Raw genomic sequence first — 23,234 nt, 5'->3', positions numbered from 1 at the left:
GAGAAGTCAAGTACATGAATCCCTGGGCTTTTCTGGGGAGCCAGTCTGGCCTAACTTGCAAGCTCCAGCCCAGTGAGAGACCATGTCTCAAAAAATATATGTATTAAATAAAATAAGGTAGAAGTTGGATTGTGCCTGGCCTCTTCATGCATGTACACACACACACACACACACACACACACACACACACTAGCATGGAAACAGTGTGATGTGTGAAAAATGTTAGAATTATTGTTTACTGAAGTCCAAACTTAAACACAACCTGCATGCACTATCACCGATGAATGAGTTCTGGTACTCTATGTAATGGGCTAGTAGGTGGACATTAAGAAGGATATGTGATAACTATAGAAAGTTATTCATTTAAGAAATAAGACATAGGTACTAGAGAGATGGTTCAGTGGTTAAGGTGCTTGCCTGCTAGATCCCAATGACTGAGGTTCAATTCCCCAGTACCCATGTAAAGTCAGATACACAAAGTGGTATATGACTATGGAGTTCCTTTGCAGTGGCTAGAGGCCCTGGTGTTCTCTCTCTCCCTCCTTGGAAATAAATGAATAAAACTATTTTAAAAAGAATCAAGATTCAAGTGAAATATACACATAAACTACAAACCTAAGCATGTATGTGCAGAAAAAAGTAAGTCAAGCCCAGGGATCCCTATCCCCACCTTCCCAGTGTTGGGGTCACAGGCGTGTACCATCATATTTGGCATCGAGTATGGCTACTGGGCATCCAAATGCAGATCCTCAAGCTTGTGTGGCAAAAACTTCACCCAGTGAGCCATCTCCCTTGCTGGTTGACTTTAGCCTTGATATCTGTAAGAATCACAGGGAAACCTCTGGAAAAATCCATGGGCTTCCATGAATTGGGGGATTCCATCAAGAAAATCTATGTTCCAGAGCTCTCAGTCTTTTAAATCAGGTTGGCAGAATTCTCCCAGGACATCACCAGGCTTCTCTTCCTAGTGGCCATCTGTTTCCTGCTGTGGTCACCTCAGCTGATCTGAGATGCACAGCATGGACACCGGGTGATGAGGGGACAGCTGAGGCGCACGGTGCCCCTGTGAGAACGCAAAGGGACGCTCCTCAGTGATGAGTGCTGTCCTGACAGGAGGGTGACAGTGCTCAGTGACGGGGCTCAGGCCCACGGCAAGCATCCTACCCTCCCTCTTTGGGGATCCCCTTCAGATTCGGGTTGGTTCCAGTCCCCCTAAAGCATTCTCCTCTGACATGTGGGGCTACGGTACTAGTCACTGAGGCATTTGAGCTGGGGGGGGGTCCTCTAGGGATCTCCTAGTCTTCCCCCTCTCTTTACAAAAGAGGAAACTGAGGTCTCATGTGGATGGGGTGTTCTAAATCAGACAATCTATAACAGGCAGAGATGTGGCAGAAAGCCCAGTGTCCCTTGCCCAGGACCATATTGTGTGTGCGGATGTGTGAGGGCGTGCACGTGCACACCCTCACATCCCCGTGCAAGATGCCCGGAGATGATGAGAAATAGGAGAAACCAGGCATGGTGATGCGTGCCTGTAATGCTAGTGTTTGGAGGACTGACTAGAAGGATCATGACTTTGAAGCCAGCCTGGGCTACACAGCAAGATCAACAAACCCAAACCAAAAACTAAAACCAAAACCAACAAAAAACAAGAAATGGTGGAAGTCGGGCATATTGGCGCACGTCTTTAATCCCAGCATTCGGGAAGAAGAGGTAGGAGGATTGCCATGAGTTCAAGGCCACTCTGAGACAACATAGTGAATTCTAGGTTAGCCTGGGCTAGAGTGAGATCCTACCTCAAAAAAAAAAAAAAAAGAAAAGAAAAGAAAAAAGAAAGAAAGAAAGGAATGGTGGAAACATCTTTGTAATCTCAGCACTCAGGAAACTGAGGCAGGAGGTCTGAAGGAGTTTGAAGCCAGCCTTTGCTATACAGTGAGACTTTGCCTCAAAGCAAAAACAAGGCTGGGATGGCTCAGTGGGGAAACACTTGCTGTACAAATATAAATAAATACCTGAGTTTGGAGACCCAGAGCCCATGTATAAAGCCAGATTTGGCAGAAATAGGAAATCTAGAAGCTCACAGGCCAGAAAGTTTGGCAAATGCAACAGTGAACAACAGGGAATCCTACTTTATTTTATTTATTTTGAGGGAGAGGGAGAGAAGGGGAGAGAGAGTTGACATATCAGGGCCTCAGCCACTGCTATCAAACTCCAGACGCTTGCGCCACCTAGTGGGCATATGTAATCACCTTTGTGATTCTGGCTAACAAGGGATCTGGAGGGTTGAACATGGGTCCTTAGGCTTCACAGGCAAGTCCCTTGACAGCTAAGCCCTCTCCTCAGCCCCAAGGGGGACCCTACTTTAAATGAAGTGGAAGGTGAGGACCTACACCTGAGGTTGTCCTCTGACAACATGCACCCCAGTAATAATAATAAACAAAATAAATGGGGAAAGACTTAGCACTTTCATTAGAAGGCTCATTCACCTAATGGTTAACCATGTAGAAAAGTGCTAGAAATTTCCCACTCAGGAGCACTGATGAGTCCACAGTGGTTATCTGACAAGTGTCACCTGGTCCTGGGGATACCCCCGTCGATGCTGATTAGAGCTGAACTCGAGGGAAAGGGGGCACATTTGGAGTAAGTGCAGAGAAAGCTATGGCCTCCCACCCTAGAGAAGCAGCTGTCAGGCTGCCCTGAAATTTGCTCCCCCCCACACACACACACAGAATGTCTATTATTTTAAGGTTTTGGAAACCCTCACAGGACATTGTGTTTGCTGGAACAAGCTCTCTACAAACCTCGCATTGGGTACATGCCTTGTGCCCACCTTATGCTGTTTCCTCTTTTTAGCATCTGCATATGAGTGTGTGCTTCTTTATGTGAATAATAAAAAGTCATGTAAGGAGGAATTCAATAGGTAATATTTACAACCAGGCTAATTTTCTAAATGAAAATGTTGTAAGAATTTCCTTTTCAAAATTCTATTCCGCTGGTTAGTACTATAGCTATATTCTCAAGCATTTTGAAGCCTGTTTACCTTAATTCCGTTTAGGACAAAGAAAATTTAACCATCTGCTACCTGCCTTCCTGTCTACCAAGTTCCCTGTGAAACCTTGCGGTGAAAAGGGGACCAGAGGGATGGATCAGCACTCCGTCCTTGAGACCGAGTTTCTTTCCCAGGAGTCCTGGAAGCACGGCTTTTTCAGTTAACTGGCCAACCAACAAGCCCTAGCAAGCCTACTCTCTCTGCCCTCTCAATGCTGGGATTATAGACATGGCCACAGCCAACTTTTACTTTTTTCACTTTTAAAAATACTTATTTATTTGTTTATTTGAGGGATGGGGAGATTATGGGTGTGTAGGGGCCTCTTGCCACTGTATACAAACTCCAGATGCACGTGTCACTTTGTACATCTGGCTTTTTTGTTGTTGTTGTTGCTGTTTTTCGAGGTAGGGCCTCACTCTAGCCCAGGATCACCTGGAATTCACTATGGAGTCTCAGGGTGGCCTCGAACTCATGGCAACCCTCCTACCTCTGCCTCCTGAGTGCTGGGATTAAAGGCGTGTGCCACCACACCCGGCACATCTGGCTTTTTTTGTGAGTATTGGGGAATTGAATTGAACCTGGGCCTGAAAACAAGCACCTTTAGCCACTGAGCCACATCCCCAATTTCCGGGTGTTGTTTTCGCAAGGGTGCTGAAGAGCACACTCAGGTCTTTCTGCTTGTGCAGCAAGCGCTCTAACTCACTGAACATCATCCTCCCCATCCCAAGAAATGTAATTTTTATTTTTATTTTTTTAATTAATTAATTTATTTATTTGAGAGCGACAGACATAGAGAGAAAGACAGATAGAGGGAGAGAGAGAGAATGGGCGCTCCAGGGCTTCCAGCCTCTGAAAACGAACTCCAGACGCATGCACCCCCTTGTGCATCTGGCTAACATAGGACCTGGGGAACCGAGCCTCGAACCGGGGTCCTTAGGCTTCATAGGCAAGTGCTTAACCGCTAAGCCATCTCTCCAGCCCAAGAAATGTAATTTTTAAAAGATGCTCAGTTATGTCTCCTAGTTGCTCATTAAGATGGTTCATACACTATTAAAAAATGATTTCAAGCTCATGTAATAGTTTCACACATAATAAAATTCCCTAGGAATACAAGCTGGATGAGTTCTGCCTCCTCTGCCTCCCAGCCCCCCATCCCCTCACCCCTCACCCCCCCATCCCCCGCTTTGTAGATGGTGAAAACAAATGATGCAGCTCTTTCTGTTTGCTCAGTCCTGGTGTTTGTTTTGCAGCATGAGCATTTTGTTTTTGTTCCAGACATCTGTCTGGTACAAACCCTCAGCCAGTTTCTGTATTACCTGAGCAAAGGAGACAGTGTGGTGCTCCCTCCGAGGCCCATAAAATTAGTTCTGAGAACACCAGCCCAGTCAGTTCTCTGGGGCTTAACCTGAGGATGCCTGATCATGGAAATAAATCCGTGTTGAGAGAAGAAAATAAAGAGCTTGGTGTTGTCTAAGGCAATGATCTTTGCTACGTTTATAGCCAAGGAACGAGCTATTGAAGTACAACTGTGATTATTCCCACTGCCTATTTCTATACAGCTTCTTACGTGTGATTAGCAGAGACGTTATTGCAAACAAAGGCCCATGAGCCTTCACTGTAGAAATGAGTTGACAAAGCCATATTGACCCAGTGGGGGGAAAAAGTCCTTATTAATTACCCACACATATTTGCTCATGTTTAATGCCATGAACAAATTCATCCTGAGTTATGTAGAACTCACGCATCAAAGTATTGATGTAAGAATTCCCAGGGCTAGAGCTTACACGGTTGACAGCTCGTCTGGAGGGGAAAAATGTGATATGACATCTTTGTCACTATTTTCAAATTCAGCTGAGGATTTCAGAGCCCCATACATGAGAGCAATGGCTGAGTCATGGAAGAGCTGCCTGCATGCATGGGAAAGCAGCCAGACCTGAGGGACAGCGGGGCCCAGTCCAACTAGGAAAGGATGCTGTGCAGAGCCAAGACTTGGACGTGGCCTTCTGCCAAGCATCCTGACATTGACACTAAAGTGCAGGCCTGAGGCAGGGCCTGGAAGATTAGATGTGATCAGAATGCAGGAGAGGAAACCTGGGCAAAACCACAACTTATGGAACTATCAACCTAGCACGGAGGTGGGGGCGTGTGCGGGCCAATCTCTGGTTGTCAAAGTGACACCATGCAAACAAATGACTTGGCCTGTGTGCTGGGGATTCTCTAGGTTAGACTCATTAAGGAGGACGTGCTCTAACCATGGGCTGTAGCACACACATGTAACCCACACAGCAACACACTCAGTAACATATAGTTGCATACACTGTAACACAGAGTAACATACAGATACTTGATTTCACAGAATGGTTTGTTTTAATTCTTACACTCACAGTCAACCTATGGTTGACATAGTGCCATTGTAACCTTACCAGCTACCTATTTCCCCAGTGAATTTCCTCTCATTGAATCTGTATTTGATCTACTACTGGACGACCTCTGGCCTCTGTGTATGTGTGTAGAGGTCAGGGGCCTTGGGTGTCATGCCCAGGAATGCCATCCATTTCCTTTGAGACAAGGTCTCTCACAGGCCCATACCTCATCCATTTTGCTAGACTGTCTGGCCAGCAAGCCCCAGAAATCTCTTACGTCTGCCTCCGCAGTGCTGGAATAACAAGAGCATGCCACCACTCCCGATATTTCTACGTGGGTACTGGGGATTGAACTCAGGTCCTCATGCTTGTGAGGCAACCCAAGCCAATTCATTTATTTGAGAGAGACAAAGAGTGAGTATGGGTATGTCAGGGCCTTCTGACTCTGCAAACGAACTTTAAACATATGTAGCAATTGTACTTTTGGCTTTATGTGGATACTGGGAAACCAAACTCAGGCTGTCAGGCTTTGCAAGCAAGTGCCTTTAATCTCTGAGCCATCTCTCCCCGCCACACACACTCAAAGCCCATTATTTTTGGAGACAGGGCCTCATGTAACAAGTGCTGGCCTTGAACTCCTGTTCCTATTTCCTCCAGCTCCTAAGGGCTGGGATTACAGGCATGTATTCATGCCTGGCTAAAGCTTTTTTTCCTTGTGGTGCGGGGGGCCGAAGCGAACCCACACATGTGATAGGTTCTCTCCCACTGAGCTATGCCCCTTGTCTTATATCATTTCCTTGTGTTTGGAAATCAACAAATAGTGGGAGGAAGCCCCATTTTATAGCATTGGCCAATTTCAAAAGTGTTACAATGTCTACCAGGACAAGTCCATGCTACCATCATGGATGGCATCATTGAACTTAGAACTAAAGACATGTGTAGTGGTGTACCATTATATTTTCCCTTATACAAATTTGATGGTTGTAGAAAAAAAACCCAAACATTAAAATGCACTAAGATGAAGAAGTGGTGAGTTTACAATGTTTGTCATCATTGCTTATAATAATTTATTTAGTGGTACATTTATATTACTTAATTATTTAATAACTATATTTAACAATTGTCTTTCAAAGTTTGTCTCACAAGCGGGCATATAGCAGCTCCAGTATACTTGGTGGTAATGGACAATAGACAAAAACCAGAAAGGGGACTGGGGGCACTCCTAGATATCTGCCCTTGTCCCTGAAGACTGGAATGCAAGTCCAGGTAGAAATGGAGGCACGTGTAGATGGGAGGGAAGGCTGGGAAAGCGGTTCCTTTGGTAGAGCGCTTGCCTAGCATGCACACAGAATTAGGTTCTACCTGAGTACCACGTGAACCAGGCATACTGATTTATGATTATAACCCAAGTGGAGGCAGGAGGGCCAAGGGCTCAAGGTAATCCTTGGCTATATAGTAAACTTAAGAGCAGCTAGGGCTATGTAAGCCCCTGCCTCAAAAAGAGACGGGATTTGGAAGGACCGCGTTTTTTGTGGGGGTTTGGAGGAATGCATCTGTGTACTTAGTTCTTATAAGCAGCCTAGAGATAGCTAACACCTATAGGAGAATCATGTAGGCCACATGCAAACACGACTTCATTTGGGGGAAACTGAGCCTCTGTGGATTGTGATAACTTCAGTGATCCTGGAATCAGATTTCCAAGGCTCTGGAGGGAAATTGCACAACACAGAATGAGTTAAAAAGGAAAACAGAAATCACCCACAATAAACTTCAGTCTCCATTGATCACATATGGGGGAGGTTTGCTGGCTCTGGCATGTGGAGGTTGGTGTTAAGCCAGGCTGGCTCCCTGTGAGACCGGGAGCGTTTGGGTTCATCTTATTCTTCTTTGCCTGGCTTGATGAGGAGCCAGCGTGGGCATCACTATGCGTGGTTCACGTGGTACTAGGATGGAACCTAATGCTGTGTGCATGCTAGGCAAGCGCTCTACCAAAGGAACCACTTTCCCAGCCTCCCCTCCCATCTACAAGTGCCTCCATTTCTACCTGGACTTGCATTCCAGTCTTCAGGGACAAGGGCGGACATCTAAGAACGCCCCCAGTCCCCTTTCTGCTTCCTGTCTATTGTCCATTACCATCAAGTATACCAGAGCTGCTATATGCCCACTTGTGAGACAAACTTTGAAATATAATTATTAAATAATGAAGTGCTTATGTAATTGGCTGCTTAGGACTGTAGTAGGTTAAGCTGCCAGCAACTGCAAAGCAGAGAGAGGCAACCGGAAGGAGGCAGGTTGTCAGGACCCGATGCTGATGGCAACTATGTCCTCCACTATGTCCTCCAAAGCTAGCTGATGCCGTTATCTTTGCTTCACTGGTACAAACCACCTGACCAAGAGCAGCTGATGCGAGGAAAGGGTTGATTTTGTCTTATACTCTCAAGGGGAAGCTTCATGATGGCCGAGCTGGGAGAGCAGAGACTGGACATCGCCCTGTGCCGCAGCAGGTGGAAAACAGCAGCAGGAGAGTGAGCTGAGCTCTGGCAAGGGGGAGCTGTATGCAATACCCCAAAGTAGCCCACCCCCAACAACACACCTCCTCCAGCAAGCCTTCACCTCCCAAATTGCCACCAGCTTGGGGACCAAGCATTCAGAACGCATGAGTTTATGGGAGACATCTGATCCAAGCCACCGAACTGTCCCCTTCCCCCACATACGTCAACCCGTCGTCCACCTGCTGCTCGTGGAAGGGCTTTGTGCCTACTCAGGCATGCTATGGTAGCTGCAAGAGTTATTCCGGAATTTCCTGATGGGCCCCAGTTAGTTTTTCCATCATCTCCCTTACAGCCTCATTTGTATCTGCTAGGCATGGCATTAAGTAAACCAATTCAACTATAAGTTACCTATACTGCTCTTGGGTGACTTGTTTCATTCTAATAATTTTGTTCTATATTGTTGGTTTTTTTTTAACATGTATGCTAATGTGGGGGCAAGGAGGGGTGGATGTGAATGTGCGTGTGTGTTGGAGGCCAGACGACAATTTCAACATCCTTCCTTGGGCACCATTCATCTTTTTATCTCTCTCTTTTTTTTTCCGAGGTAGGGTCTCACTCTAGCTCAGGCTGACCTGGAATTTACTATGTAGTCTCAGGGTGGCCTCAAACTCACAGCAATCCTCCTACCTCTGCCTCCCTCCCATGTGCTGGGATTAAAGGCATGTGCTACCACATCTGGCTTTTTAGGAGGGCGCAGGGCTGCTCACTGGCCTGGACCTTACCAAGCCATCTAGACTGGCTGGTCAGCGAGCCCCGCGGATCCACGTGCCGGCCCCTCAGCACGAGGACCACAAACGTGCGGCAGCCTCCCTGGCTTCTTGTTTTCTCCTGTGTGTTCTGTCACGCCCAGGCAAGCATTCTCCTGACGGGCTTTACTCCCAGCCCTGTCAGTCTCCCTTGGATCTCCATGTCAGCTTCTCCCTGTCCCTGCGTGGAATCACTCACAGGACCCCCCAAAGATGAAAGTTCTGCATACAAAATGGCATAGTGTTTGCATATAACCTACATTCTAGATCACTCATAACGCCTAATACATTGTGACTCCCATGTACCAGTCACGATGCCGGTACACATTCAATCCAGTCACATTTTTCTCATTATTGTTTTCTGTATTATCTTCTTCCTTCCCTTCTTTCCCTCCTCCCTCCCACCCTCTCTTTCTCTTCTCTTCTGTTCCCTTGCCTTTCATTCCCTTCTCACTCTCTTTTTTTAAAACTTTATTTTTATTTATTTATTTGATATAGAGAAAGACATAGAGAGAGAGAGAGAGAGAATAGACATGCCAGGGCCTCCAGCCACTGTAAATGAACTCTAGATGCATATGCCCCCTTGTACGTCTGGCTTACGTGACTTCTGGGGAATTGAACCAAGGTCGTTTGGCTTTGCAGGCAAAAGCCTTAACCACTAAGCCATCCCTCAAGTCTCCTCTCTTTCTTTTGACAGGGTTCCACATTGCCCAAGCTGGCCTCAAGTTACACTATGTAGCTCAGAATGATCTTGAACTTCGGATCCTTCTGATTACACCACCCAAGACCTGGGATGACAGGAGTGCCCCACCCCCACCACACGCCATGCCAAGCTCAAATATTTTCAATCTGCAGTTAATCAAACCTACAGGTGTTTAACCTACAGGAATAGATGACTGACTGTATCATTTTTAACAGTAGAAAAACCTAAGTGTTAAATTGACAGAGGTTGACTTGTAACAATCTGTAGTGAGGTAGGTTATCAATGTACAAAGAGCTTGTAAATCTCTACATAGAAAACATCTTTCTAAAGGACACTCCCTAATTTTATACACAAAGAAATGAAAATGAAATTGGGTTTCCTGAAATTTACAATCAGTTCGGGAATGTAAACAAAAAATAGTGACACATAAAATCTTACTTTCGAGGAAGCTGCCAGAATAAATGAATAAACTGGAAGAGCAAGTTTGTATTTGGATTCCCATTTTCTGAAAATGCAATTGAAAATGTTGCAGTGGGGGAGCAAACGCAGGGCCAGCAAGATGGCTTGGTGGGTACAGTGCCTTGCCAGACAACGTGAGGATCCGAGTTCTAGCCCCAGGAAGAGAAGAGCCAGGAACGCACCTAAATCCCAGAGCTGGGAAGACAGAGATAGGAGGTTCCCTGGGGCTCAATGGACAACCAGGCTAACGTAACTGGTGAGCTCCAGGTGAGGCAGAAGCCCTACCTCAAAGGAGCAGATGGTGTTCTGAGGAGCTATGCCCAAGGCTGTCCACTGGCCTGCACACACGCACACATACGCACATACACGCATACATACACACACACACACACACACACACACACACACACACACACAAAGATGTATTCTGGAAGGACATTTGTTCACTTAGTGGCCCATCTTGAAAAGTCACTACCTGTTCAGTGATGTTGAAAGAGTCTCTCTGTCACACTCAAGTTCATGTCCAAGATTTTTGATGACCATTTACCAAATGACATTAGCAAGTGAGGGGGTCAGTATCTTGAGAATAACAACATTTTAATTTTTAATTACGTTTTTCTGCCATTATAATCAATATTTATTAAGTGGCCTGAAAACAAAATGACACCCTGCTGAGTGCTCTGTGAATTATTCAAAGGAAAGTTTTTAGCCTCGTGAAAACAAGAGTGCAGCATGGCTTTTAGAATGCTTTACTGCCTCCCCTCTTGTGGCCTTGTTCTCAGGTCCCAATTTCACCCCAGTTCGCTCTTTTCTTCCGACCTTTGGCTCTTAGGTTTTCCTCGCACATGAGTTAAAGCTGGGTGCCAGTCTGGCCCCTAGTCTGAGACTTGGACAATGGTTTTATCTTAATTGGTATGCCAGTGCTTGGAAGGTGGCACTCTACCAGCTACTCGTGTCGCTAGGCTCTCGAACTGATGCTGAACAGAATGTTTACACTGGGGGGAGAATCTTGTAGGTGTCACCTGATTTGACCCTCCTTTCAGAATGTAAGATTATACATCCAATCTCTGACTGTAAACAAAATAAGTAATATTCTAAGGCCTCGGTGGATGTGTCAAAAGGGCCCTTCTATTCCAACTCATTTAAACAAGATAGGATTAAGTTTAGACTATTTGTGACATGGACTGAGATGCTCACAGGGGGGAGGAAGGTCCATTTTCTCCCATTTAAAGGGTGTAATGGAAGCCCTAAAAGAGGGAAGAAGAAAAACAGCAAGGAATATGAGTCCCTTTCCCCAGATGCCCTGCCATCAAATGAAACAAAATAACGAGAGCATTTCTGGGAAAGGTGAAGATGACGGTGTTTGCTTGGGAGAGTGAGAATGTCGGGGGGAGGGATGTCTCGAGCAGCTTTGGCTGTGACATTTGAGGCTTATGAGGTGAAGAGCCACGTTGATGAGCCAGGGGAGGGGGTGCCAGGGTGCCTGCCATGCAAAACACTGGACTTCAAGAAGAGAATGAGAGAACATGCCAACACTTGTGCTTGATCAATTAGATGCTGAAGTGTCTCCCTGCTGTGTCTTTCCTGGTAGCTAGTTCAGAAGTAGGAATCTATGAATATGACGTAAATTTTTCAGAACTTAAAAAGACTTTAAGTTACATGTAGATACAGGAAAAATGTAGATGTTAAGAAATGCAATGGTTGGGCTGGAGAGATGGCTTAGCGGTTAAGCGCTTGCCTGTGAAGCCTAAGGACCCCGGTTCGAGGCTCAGTTCCCCAGGTCCCACGTTAGCCAGATGCACAAGGGGGCGCACGCGTCTGGAGTTCGTTTGCAGAGGCTGGAAGCCCTGGCGCGCCCATTCTCTCTCTCTCCCTCTATCTGTCTTTCTCTCTGTGTCTGTCGCTCTCAAATAAATAAATAAAAAGAAATAAAAAATAAAAAGAAATTCAATGGTAACTTGTGAGTTGAGCCTAGATCTTCCCCATGGACTGGTAAGCTATCTCCCAGGTAGGAAAAGGTACAGACACTTGATATAGCCACAAGGCAACTCACCAGATAAAAGCACTGGGGGAAAAAAAGCAGCTGAGGAGCTGGAGAGATGGCTTAGCGGTTAAGGTGCTTTCCTGCAAAGTCTAAAGACCCATGTTCAACTCTCCAGATCCCACATAAGCCAGACACGCAGGGTGATGCAAGTGCACAAGGTCGCACATGCACACTAGGTGGTGCACATTTGATTGCAGTGGCTGGAGGTCCTGGCACACCAGTCTGTTAGGCTTGCCTCCACAAAAAAAAAAAAAAAAAAAAAAAAAGCAGCTCAGGAAAATCCGCATAAGCAATAAGCAATAGAAAATTATATTGCAGTAGATGCAAACATGCTAAGTAACTACAGGAGGCTGAAGAGTGTGCACAGCTCCATGGCGCCTCAGCATTCTCACTGCTGTGAGAAAGCTGCGATGTGTGATGATCTGCAAGCGTCAACCACAAGCCAGGCAGGGTGGTGCCTGGTAGCAACCCCAGGACCCTGGAAGTGGAGAAGGAGGAGGAGGACAGAAAAACAAAGACGCAGGAAAAGGGTGAGGGGAAGAGGAAGGAGAAGAGAAAGAGGGAGGGGTAAGAGAAGTGGAGAGGGGGAGGAGGAGGAGAATGCCAATTACTTCGGGTCCTTGGCTCTCACAGCTGCCTCTGTTGATGCTCCCTGGACTGGAGGACAGACACTCGCCGCTGAGAGAGGTGGCAGCTGACTGGTTGACTGAGCCACAACTCCGCAGAGGGAGATGAAAGGGAGTCAGAAGCCGGCCACGTCCCAACCATCCCCCTGCTGCCCCCAATTTACCCTGCTCTGAACAGCGCTGGGGTACTTGGCGTCTGCTTCCATGGGAGCATCTACGGACACCAGATGGCTGTCTATGCAGATGATGCTGAAGAGTACTGGGCTGATGCCCCTGGACCTGGGGCTGGAGACATGGCTTAGTGATCAAGGTGCTTGCCTGCAAAGCCAAAAGACCCAGGTTCAATTCCTCGGGACTCATGTAAGACAGATGCATATGGTGGCATATGTGTGTCTGGAGTTTGTTTGCAGAGGCTAGAGGCCCTGGCACACCCATTCACTCTCTCTCTCAAATAAATAAATATTTTTAAATGTTTTAAAACATTGACAACAATAATGTCTATTGCTATGAGTATGTTCACAAGGCTGGTCCTCCAGAGCCCTCCAGAGTCTGGCATTTATTCAATTCTCACAACAGCTCTTTTGGGTGGGAGCTATCATTATTATAGGTTTAGACATCCATAGAGAAGGTGAAAGTGTCCTCCATTCATGCAGGTGGTCATGGATGGAGCCAGGACTTGACCTCAGGCTCATCAGAACCAAACCTTCTCCAGTCGCTGGTCTGGCGGTAGAAGACCCCCGGGTTGGCACGCTCTCCCACTCAGTTCCTAGGTGTGGTTCACTTCAGTTTCAGCTGCTTTTCGCCACTGCTGGTCCTTAGAATGCTGGCCCTTACACCCTGTCTTCTGCCACAAACATGGAAGTTATTAGGTCTTAGCATGAGTAGTAACCGTCTAATGTGTTCGTATTATGAGGCATGATGGTTTCCTGGGCCATTATAAGACATTTCACAATTTGGGTGGTTGAAAATGTCAGAAATAGATTTTTAGCTTTGCAAGCCTGAAGTTGAGATGTCAGCTGGGCCATGCTCCCCTTAAAGGTGCTGGTGGGAAATCTTGCTGGTCTCTTCTCATTCCCTGTGGCTCTCCACGATTCTTGGTGTTCCATGGCTGGTAGCTGCACCCGTCCAGTTTCTGCTTCCCTCCTGATGGTGTCTCTTAAACATCTTTCCCTGTAAGAACACCAGCCAGTGAATGTAGGGCCCATCTCACTGCTAATATTCTCCACACTATAGCTCAGAGGTCCTCATGCCAAGCTCTGTTCTGCTTGATGTCTACCCTGGACAGCATCCAGGCTCTGCTCTGTTCCCCGCAGGGACTTGCTGGATCTGATGACAGCCAGGCTTGTAACCAAGTGTGTCAAACCACCAAGTGTGCTGGCTCCATGCATCTCATTAGGATCCATCAGCACAAGCGCCAGGTTCCCGTGAGGCGAGCACAGAGTCCTTTCCTCTTGCCATGAGACCTGTCTTGATGCAGCTCCAGGAGGCCCCAGATCTAAGAGCACTGTTGTTACAGTACCCAGAAGACTCTCTCCTGAGACTGGCTCAAGGGACTCCACATGGTGGAGGAATAGATCATGACCATTCCCAGTGGACCCTCCCCTTTGGTCTGTGCTGCATGTGGGTTTGTATGTGCAAGTACAGGTGCATGCATACATGTGCATGCATGTATGTGGAGGCCAGAGGTTGATGTTCAGGGTCTTCCTCGGTGACTCTCCATGTTAGTTTTCGAGATGAGGTCTCTTGCTGAATGTAGAGCTCACCCATTTGGCTAGACTAGCTCATCAATGAGCCCCAAAGATCCTGTTTCCATCTCCACAGACAGGCTTGTGCCCTCATGCCCAGAATTTTACATGAGAACCAAACACAGGTCCCCATGCTCCTGTGGAAAGTACATCACCCACTGAGCCATCTCCCCAGTGCATGGACTCCTTTTGTGGGGGTCGAGCTAATCCTCACTGTGTCACCCGTGAACTCTTCCTTTGTTCTCCCTGCAGCAAGCAGCTCCTCCCCTTGATTCAGCAGGTCTCAGCCTCACCAACGAGCAGAGGCTCCCTGGAAGACCCTCAGGCCTGTCATGTATCCCCAAAGACATCCAATGAACTGGGACTCTAACATCCACACTTATGGAGCAAGTTCCAGACCAGAAATGAACAGAAGAGCACCAAATAAAATTTAAAAGGAGGGTCTTTATTCAGCCAGCCGGCATCTGTCTCTGCTCAGCTGGATCCTGAGAAAGAGGACAGCCATAGCCTACCTGTACAGTGAGTTCTTAAAGGCAAAAACCACCTCCCTGCCCTTCACTCTCCAGTCATCCCCCCTTTCCCCTAATTAATTTTTCAAGAGCAAGCAAGCATGGTTTACAGAAGCAGAGTTTGGTGGTCAGCACAGAGCAAGCACCAGATGTTGGTATGCAGCATGCACTGGGGACCAGGTTGCTTTGACTTTAGGGAAAGACTAACACCAGATATCTTAGGCACTGTTCTGCGTTAATCTTTGTTCTCCTATAGCTCCTGGAGAATGTCAAGATGGCTTCCCTTAGGTCTGCTGTGTTTGTTTCACTTACACTGTAGGCAGGATTCCCCCTGCAGGCCCAAGGACAATTTCATGTTTTATCAAGATGAAGTCTTCATGTTAGGACTCTGTCACCTCGAAACTGCCTCAGAATGCCATTGGTACGCATGGAGGATGGACCCAGTGCACGTTGGCTCTGGACTTCTCTCTCTATGTCGTGGCGTGGTCAAAATAACCTCGTGTGAAGAGATAGGATCACTGGGCTCCTTTCAGGTTTTGCTGTGTGGGCAAGACAGGCCTCTGTCTCTGGAGCCTCTTGCCCCTTCTGTGGAAAGAGAAGCAGGATGCATGTGATGTCCTTCTACCCTCAGATTCTATTCCAATTTGCCTCTGTGACCAAGACTTTTTGAGATTGGGGGAAGGAAAGTGCCAACCCACCAACAAGTAACTCACGGAAATAGATGAGTCTCATTAATGTTTTTCTGGAGGCCTGAATTCTTAAAAACAGGGAGGCATATGGAGGAGGGGAGGAAGAGCAGCTGTTGTGTTTTTCTCTAGGGATAGGCTGAAAGGGACTGGACTATAATTATGCCAAAAGGGATTTATTTAAATTAGGCATTAAGAAAGTTGTGCGACAATGCAACACATTACCCAAGATTTTGGAACCCATTAACTTATTACCTAGAAAATTTTTTTTCCATCTAGTCTCTTACATATATACTATACTTCAGCATAAACTGAGCAAGTATAGCTAGGTCTTTCTGGGAGAAAATGACAGAAAGGAAGCATTCATTCAACACCATTCGCCATTTCCAACATGTGGCCATAGCAGACATTACTAGTTAATTACTCTTTTCCTATCTAACCTGAGCAAGTCCTCATAATGTATCTCAGCACCATGATCCTGGCAGCTACTACCAATCAATTACAGTTGGCTAGTGAAGTAGAAAACTATCTACCCCCTCAGGCTGCATTTATAGGTAATTCAAAACAGCATTCTATGAACTGACATTTCTTTTTAAAAAATAATATTTATTTACTTATTTGAGAGAGGAGAGAGAATGGGCATGCCAGGGCCTTTAGCCACAACAAACAGAACTCCAGACACATGTGCCACCATGCGCATCTTGCTTATGTGGATTCTGGGGAATCAAGCCTGGGTCCTTAGGCTTCTCAGGCAAGTGCCTTAACTGCTACGCCATCTCTCCAGCCCTGAACTGATATTTCTAAGTGTCCTTAAACAAGGCTGTCATAATGTTGCCTGCTCAGGGGCTGCAGCATGCAAGAAGTATCTGGCTTTCTGTACATGCAGATTCTAGGATTCCTCCTCAAAGCTTCTGGCTGTCATGGTTGAGGCCAGGACACACTTGGTATACAGCAGTGACTGTGGGATTGATTGATGAAGGATGACTTTCTGGGGTGCTGGGGTGAGTATTGCTGTGGCAGGAGGGAGCTCCAAGCAGTGGCAGAGCTCTGTGAGGAAGCAAGTGCTCTGGGATACTCGTGTTTGGAGCCGCCTGGAGTCCAACTTGCAGGCTAATGTGGATTCTATCTGGCTGTGCTGCACCCTTCTTAATGAGTTCCCCAAGCTGTATGCCTACCTGGAATTCAAGCCAAAGTGAAACCCAGAACGTTCCTTACCACATTCCTCACCACATGTCAGCAATCAGGAACTGTTGTTTGCTGTCTGGGCTTTTCTCTCAGCTGTATCTGATCACTCAGGTGTGCGTGACTGGCCCACCCTGCTCTGTGCTCAGTGTCCTGGAAATGATTCCCTCCTCTGGACTTTATTTCTTAAAATTAATTTATTTATCTGCAAGAGAGAGAGAGAGAGAGAGAGGGAGAATGGGTGTGCCAGGACCTCCAGCCACTGCAAAAAAAATTCCAGTGACATGTGCCATTTTGTGCATCTGGCTTTATGTGGTTACGGGGAGTCAAACCCCAGGCTGTTAAGCTATGCAGGCAAGTGACTTAGCCACTGAGCCATCTCTCCAGACCCTCTTCTTGACTTTCTTTCCAGCAGTAAAATAATTTTCATACATTTAAAAAAATTATTCACATATTTATTTGTGAGCAGGAAAAGAGAGAGGTGCGTATGGACATGCCAGGGCCTCTTGCCACTGCAAACAAATTTCAGATGCAGCTGCCTCTTTGTACATTTGACTTTGCACAGGCACAGAGGAATTGAACCTGGCAAGCTTTACAAACAAGCATTTCTAACTGCTGAGCTGTGTGCCAAGCCCCATTTCCACATATTTTTGAGCTCCCTAGTTATCTATCTCATCACCCTTACATTTCTACCTCCTCAGTTCTTGAGTAAAGAGTGCATATGGCAAGGATCATATTAAAATATTTCACAATTGGTCAGAATGAAAACAATAATTAAAACTCAAAGAAATAAGTCTTGGTGGCAATGCCTTTATTCCCAGCACTAGGGAGGCCAAGGTAGGAGGATCGCTGTGAGTTTGAGGCCACCCTGAGACTACAGAGTGAGTTCTATGTTAGCCTGAGCTAGAGCAAGACCCTACCTTGAAAAACCAAAACAAAACCAGCACCCCCCAAAAGGGCAAAAAAACTTAAAAAAAAATAGTACAGCTCTTTACTAGTCACAGCAAACACCAGCTCCCATCAGCCATACCTCACAGTAGGTGTGGTGGGCTAAATGGTAATCTTACAAATATCTGTTTCAACCTCCCAAACCTGAAGATGTTACCTTATGTAGCAAAAAGGACTTCCTATATATGATTAAGGAATTTAAGATATTAAAATTATCCTGGCTGGGCATGGTGGTGCACTCCTTCAGTCCCAGCACTTGGGAGGCAGAGGTAGGAGGATCGTTGTGAGTTCGAGGCCAGCTTGAACTACAGAGTAAGTTCCAGGTCAATTTTGATTAGAGTGAGACCCCATCTCAAAAACAAAATTAAAACAAATATCCTGGTTCATCCTAGATGGCCCTCAGTGGAACCCGTAGTATACTCATAGGAGGAGATGGAGGTGAACTTGGCCATGGAGGACTGAAGTCTGGCCGGATGCTAGAGGAGGGTCCATGCGCCAAGGGATGCATGTGGCCTCTGAAAGCAGGAAGGGCAAGGGCACAAGCTTCTGGTGCCTCCAGCAAGAACACGCTCTGCTGAAACTTTGATTTCAGTCCAGAGAGATTACTTTACAAGTCTAACCTACAGAACTATAGTTCCTAAGTCACTAAGCTCATGATCATTCATAACAGCCCACACGGGAAGCCAGCGTATCTGGGACTATACCGCTGCAGCTAGCCAAGGGAGGTTCTGGGGCATGCAGACAGTTAGCCGCCACATACCAACAAAAGCCGCACTGTGAACCTCACTATAAAAGGGAACTTGAAGAAGCTGGGATTGAGGGTCTGAGATTGGGGGAGATGATGGGGGTGGCACAAGGCAAGAGTAGCGTGTTTCAAGAAGAACACTTGTGGCCAGGGTAAAAACAAAACTGTAAGCAGACGGTGTGTGTGTGTGTGTGTGTGTGTGTATTTCATTTCAAAATATATATACATTTCATTCTTTAAATGTTTGTTATTTTTAGTTATTTATTTGAGAGTGACAGACAGAGAGAGGAAGAGGCAGAAAGAGAGAGAGAATGGGCACACCAGAGCCTCCAGCCATTGCAGACAAACTCCAGATGTGTGCGCCCCCTTGTGCATCTGGCTAACGTGGGTACTGGGGAGTGGAGCCTCATATTTCATTCTTTAGAACTAGCTACAGTCTGTCGGGTGTATAGGCCTATCCTATACATGTCTCCTGTATGGAACTAGAATGCCCTTGTCTACTGTTTAGGGCAACTAAAGTGACCACGTATCGCTTCTCGGCCTTTTGGCTAAGATCAAGTGTAAAGTGACCACGTAAACTGCCGAGTAAACATGTTGGTCCTACCTTGTTTGTACTTCTGGCATACAAAACAAAGCTTCCAAGTCTCTCTCATGCTCTTCCCATCCAGAAATCCTCTTGGATTTGTTAGGATCTTTTTCTTTAAGACAGAGGCTCCCTATATCACCTAGGCATCCTCAAACTCACAACCCACCTGCCCAGCCACTCCAGAGCTAGAGTTATAGATGGTTTCCACTGACAAGGTGGAAATCTGTCCTTTGAAGAAATAACTCTCTGTAGGATTCTTGCTGGGCCTTTTGGAGATTCGTGTTTCTAAGAGTCACAATGTTGGTCTTTCATGTCTATAATATACTGGCATAAAGATAGACCCATTGATCAATAGAGCAGAATTGAGCATCCAGAAATAAATACTTTATGGTTAATTGATTTTTGACAAGGTTATGAAGACAAGCCACTGAGGATATTATCTTTTCAACAATTGGTGATGGACAATTGAAACTTAATGTGGAAAAAAATGAATTTGATCCCTATCACATACTCTATGCAAAAATTAACTCAAAGTGAATCACAAACCTACATTTAAAAGATAAAAGCAGGCTGGAGAGATGGCTTAGCAGTTAAGGTGCTTGCCTGCAAATCCTAAAGACCCGTGTTCAGCTCTCCAGGTCCCACATAAGCCAGACGCACAGTGTCACAAATGGGCAAAGTTGCACATGCGCACAGGTGGCACAGGTGTCTGGAGCTTGCCTATAGTAGCCGGAGGAGGCCCTGGCATACCAATTCTTTCTCTCTCCTCTCTCTCATTAAAAAGGCCTGTCAGGCTTGCCTCAAAAAATAAATAAAAGGAAGGAAGGAAGGAAGAAAGAAAGAAAACCACATATTTTGTAGGATAAAACATAGGGCTAAATCTTTATGACCTTGGATTAGATAATGGCTTCCACTTAGAGGAAAAACAACCAAAGAAAGCATAGGTAAGTTGATATTTCTCAAAATTAACAATACAGGCTGGAGAGATGACTTAGTGGTTAAGATACTTGCTTGTAAAGCCAAATGATCCAGATTCATTTTCCCAGGACCTACATAAGGCAGATGCACAAAGTGGCGTATGTGTCTGGAGTTCATTTGCAGCAGCTGGAGGCCCTGGTGCATCCATTTCTTTCTCTCTGTCTTTTTGTGTCTCTTTCTCTATGTCTCAAATAAATAAATAATTTTTTTAGTTAGCAATGCAGGGTTCTTCAAAGGTTAATAGTGTGCCCACATAGCCACCCTTATCCCGGGGAGTCACGCTTGCTGCCTCTTGAGAATTCTCAATTTATTATCCAAAGGGATGTTTGACTGGAAGGTTCTAGAGCACATGATTATGCCTAACTGCAAGTCTGGCTGGAAAAGTGGAGATCCATTTCTTCTTGGGAAGTGAGGACTACCCAACTCAGAAATGCCAAACACATGTGGCTGAGATGCCAGGAAAGACTGGCAAGTGACGTCGATGGCATCACATTTTTCTCAGATGCCTACAGACCAGAATGAAGCAATCTTACTCCCGGTTCCTCCCCCTCCTCTTGATTATAATTGCCAGATCCCTCAGCCATCCACGGGTACTAAGTCTCTATTTGATCCCAACCTGTGTTTCAATTAGCCATGTCAAGACATTCGCTGTCAGGGTTTAATATGGCTTTGGGTTATTTTAGCAGAAACCCTTGAGATGCCAAAAACTTTTATGGCAGAGAAGTCCAAGTGATGCTGTGGGGAAGCCACAGGAAGGATCTGAGTATGACTCACCGCTTGTGCTGCTTTCTGAGCCTCAAGTCTCCATATCTGAAAATGAGGGCAGCAGTAACTTCTAGAGTCCGCATGAACGTTGACAGCTCTCTGAGAGGACTTAGGAGATGCTGAGTGAATGGAAGCTGGCATGGGAAGGCGTCACTGGCATAGAGGTTCTTTGAACACAGAGGGCAGCTGTGTACTTGAAAGCTTTGTTCACTGCCCTGAGCAGGTGCCTTGGGATTGGCCAGGTCTGGTCACCCTAACAGTGCCTGGGGTCAGGATGAGGAACCACTTGTGAAGACGGTGATGGGCAGCCCTTTGCATCCTCTTCTCGGGGCGACTTTCAAACCAGGCCTGTGCCCCTTGCTGCACCTTAATCTGGTAGGAAGAGCCACCATGGTTCCATAACCCTGCATCAGCAATTCACAAAACGTAAAGGCTGTGGGGGATTCTGGGAAGGCACTCAAAGCCTGTGTATGGCCCGATGGCTCAGAGGAATGAGTCCTGTGCTGTTGCAGTCAGGTTCACATTACTGGTAGAAAACACCTGATGAAGAGCAGATTGTGGCGGGGGAAGGGGAGTTATTTTGGCTTACAGACACCAGGGGAAGCTCCACGATGGCAGGGGAAAATGATGACATGAGCAGAGGATGGACATCACCTCCTGGCCAACATTAGATGGACAACAGCAATAGGAGAGTGTGCCAAACACTGGCAGGAGGAAACTGGCTACAACACCCATAAGGCTGCCTTCAACAATACACTCCCTCCAGGAGGCTTTGATCCCAAATTGCCATGAGCTGGGGACCTAGCATTCTGAACACCTAAGTTTATGAGGGACACCTGAATCAAACCACCGCATATGCCAAGAAATGGAAGATTATATATGTTATAAACCATATAATTGTTGAAGATGGTCTATCTAAAATGAAAACTATTAAGTGGTTCTGCATTCATTCTTTCATTCATATGTATTGGGAAAAACTGCTACTTGATGAGGGGGAACTATGTTTCCTCAGGCTCCATGTTTCCCCAGTGGAGGACAACCATCAGTGTAACACGTCTGCTGTCTCTCTACACTCATTTCCCCGTGACACATACCCGTAAATGAAAACAACCACCACAGACGTGGAGATTTACCTTTTTAGGTGTGGCATGAACAGTGTGGGAGTGAAGTTGAGCTGAGAAAGACATGAATCGCAATGGGAGACTGGCAGGGGAAAACACAGCCAAGCAGCGTGGCTCTGCCCAGGCCTTTTCTGGGCAAGGCGTCGGCTGTCCGCCCACGGGCCCTCAGCTGCCCGCAGGTCGGTCTTTCGCGGAAGGCCTGCGCTTCCCCCGCTTCAGAGACCTCGAAGCCCTGCAATGCACCGCTGCGGCCTTCCTGCCTCCCTGGCCAGTCGGTTCTTGTCCCGGGACCACCTCATCCCCCACCCGCTCAGCATGGAGAGGCAGACTGGCTCGGACCGCTGCCCTGACCTGTCCTTCAGCTCGGCTTTCTCAAGTCTGCTCCTCCCTGGACCAGAGTTCTGCTCCCGCCCGCCCCTTGGCTCTGCAGCCATGGCCCTGAGCTCACCCTGCCTGCTCCAAGGCGCCTCCTGAGCCGTGGCCTGGCATCCCCCTTCTCCCTGTTCCCCTCACCTCTACAGTCCTGGCGGCAAAACTCGGCCAGGAGGACTCGGTGGAGGAGCGCCGAGGTCTGCCAGACGAAAGGAGCCTGGGTTTCTCCTGGTCTCAGCCTCCGTGCAGGGCCCCAGAACCACACGCGGTACCGTTACCACGCCCCCACTGAGCCGCAGCACATGGCCGTCCCTTCCCTGCCATCTGTCAGCTGCACGCTGCCTGGCTGTGCAGACTGTAAATAAACCAGTAGTCTCAACTTCTGAGGGAAAGCCAAAGCACAGAAATTATGTTAATTCCATTCTAACCCATTTACATGCATATATTAATATGAACCATGTGCCCGCTCCGGCTGGTTCACTGTTACAAATTCCCTTCAGTGCTAAAACCCATCAGGACTGAATCGCCAAGCAGCTCTGCTCCTCGCTGGCACCCCTCACAACCACGGACACAACTTTGCTTAGCTGGGGCAAAAAGAAAAAATAATCAACTATAGGGACTGGACATTTGAAGCCCTTGGAAAACTGTTTCCCTAAAATGGATATTAACCGTGCTTTTCCCAAGATAATGTCAAAAGCGACGGGCTATGGCAGTTGTTCTGGAAGAACTTGACTCCCCAGCACGCAAGGCCCCCAGCTTCCTCAGGTCGAGGCGAGGCGCACCCCACTCTGATGAGCACTGGCTCTTGAGCCATCCTGGAGCAGCTGGGCTGCAGCCTTGGCTGGGCGAAAACGTCAATTCCCTTCTCAATGAAATGTGCTTGAGCACGGCACCTTGGCTTCAAGTTTCCAAACACAGAGAAGGAAAAACAGCTCACCCAAGGCCCGTTATTTATTCAGTTGGTTTTGAATGCAAGTCTCCTAGCCAATGTTTGGAGGAAAAAAAAAAGAAAATCTCCCCCACAAGTTAAGGGCTCTGTGCCTTCCAGCCCCGTCATC

At 46.8% G+C, this 23,234-nt stretch overlaps 1 long non-coding RNA gene across 1 annotated transcript; it reads right to left on the bottom strand.

Annotated features, from left to right (window-relative positions):
• Nucleotides 1–14,831: 14,831 nt before the first annotated feature.
• On the bottom strand, nt 14,832–22,430 carry LOC123455127. The gene is made up of 4 exons (XR_006633688.1): nt 22,318–22,430; nt 20,693–21,223; nt 16,695–16,866; nt 14,832–15,378 (listed from the first exon to the last, which is right to left on the bottom strand). It is a non-coding gene; the product is annotated as an uncharacterized LOC123455127 (long non-coding RNA).
• Nucleotides 22,431–23,234: the final 804 nt, after the last annotated feature.

The sequence above is a fragment of the Jaculus jaculus genome, chromosome 15 (assembly GCF_020740685.1).
Source record: "Jaculus jaculus isolate mJacJac1 chromosome 15, mJacJac1.mat.Y.cur, whole genome shotgun sequence".
NCBI lineage: Eukaryota > Metazoa > Chordata > Mammalia > Rodentia > Dipodidae > Jaculus > Jaculus jaculus.
The sequence above is the reverse complement of the archived record's forward strand: the minus strand, read 5'-3'. Positions and strand labels throughout refer to the sequence as shown.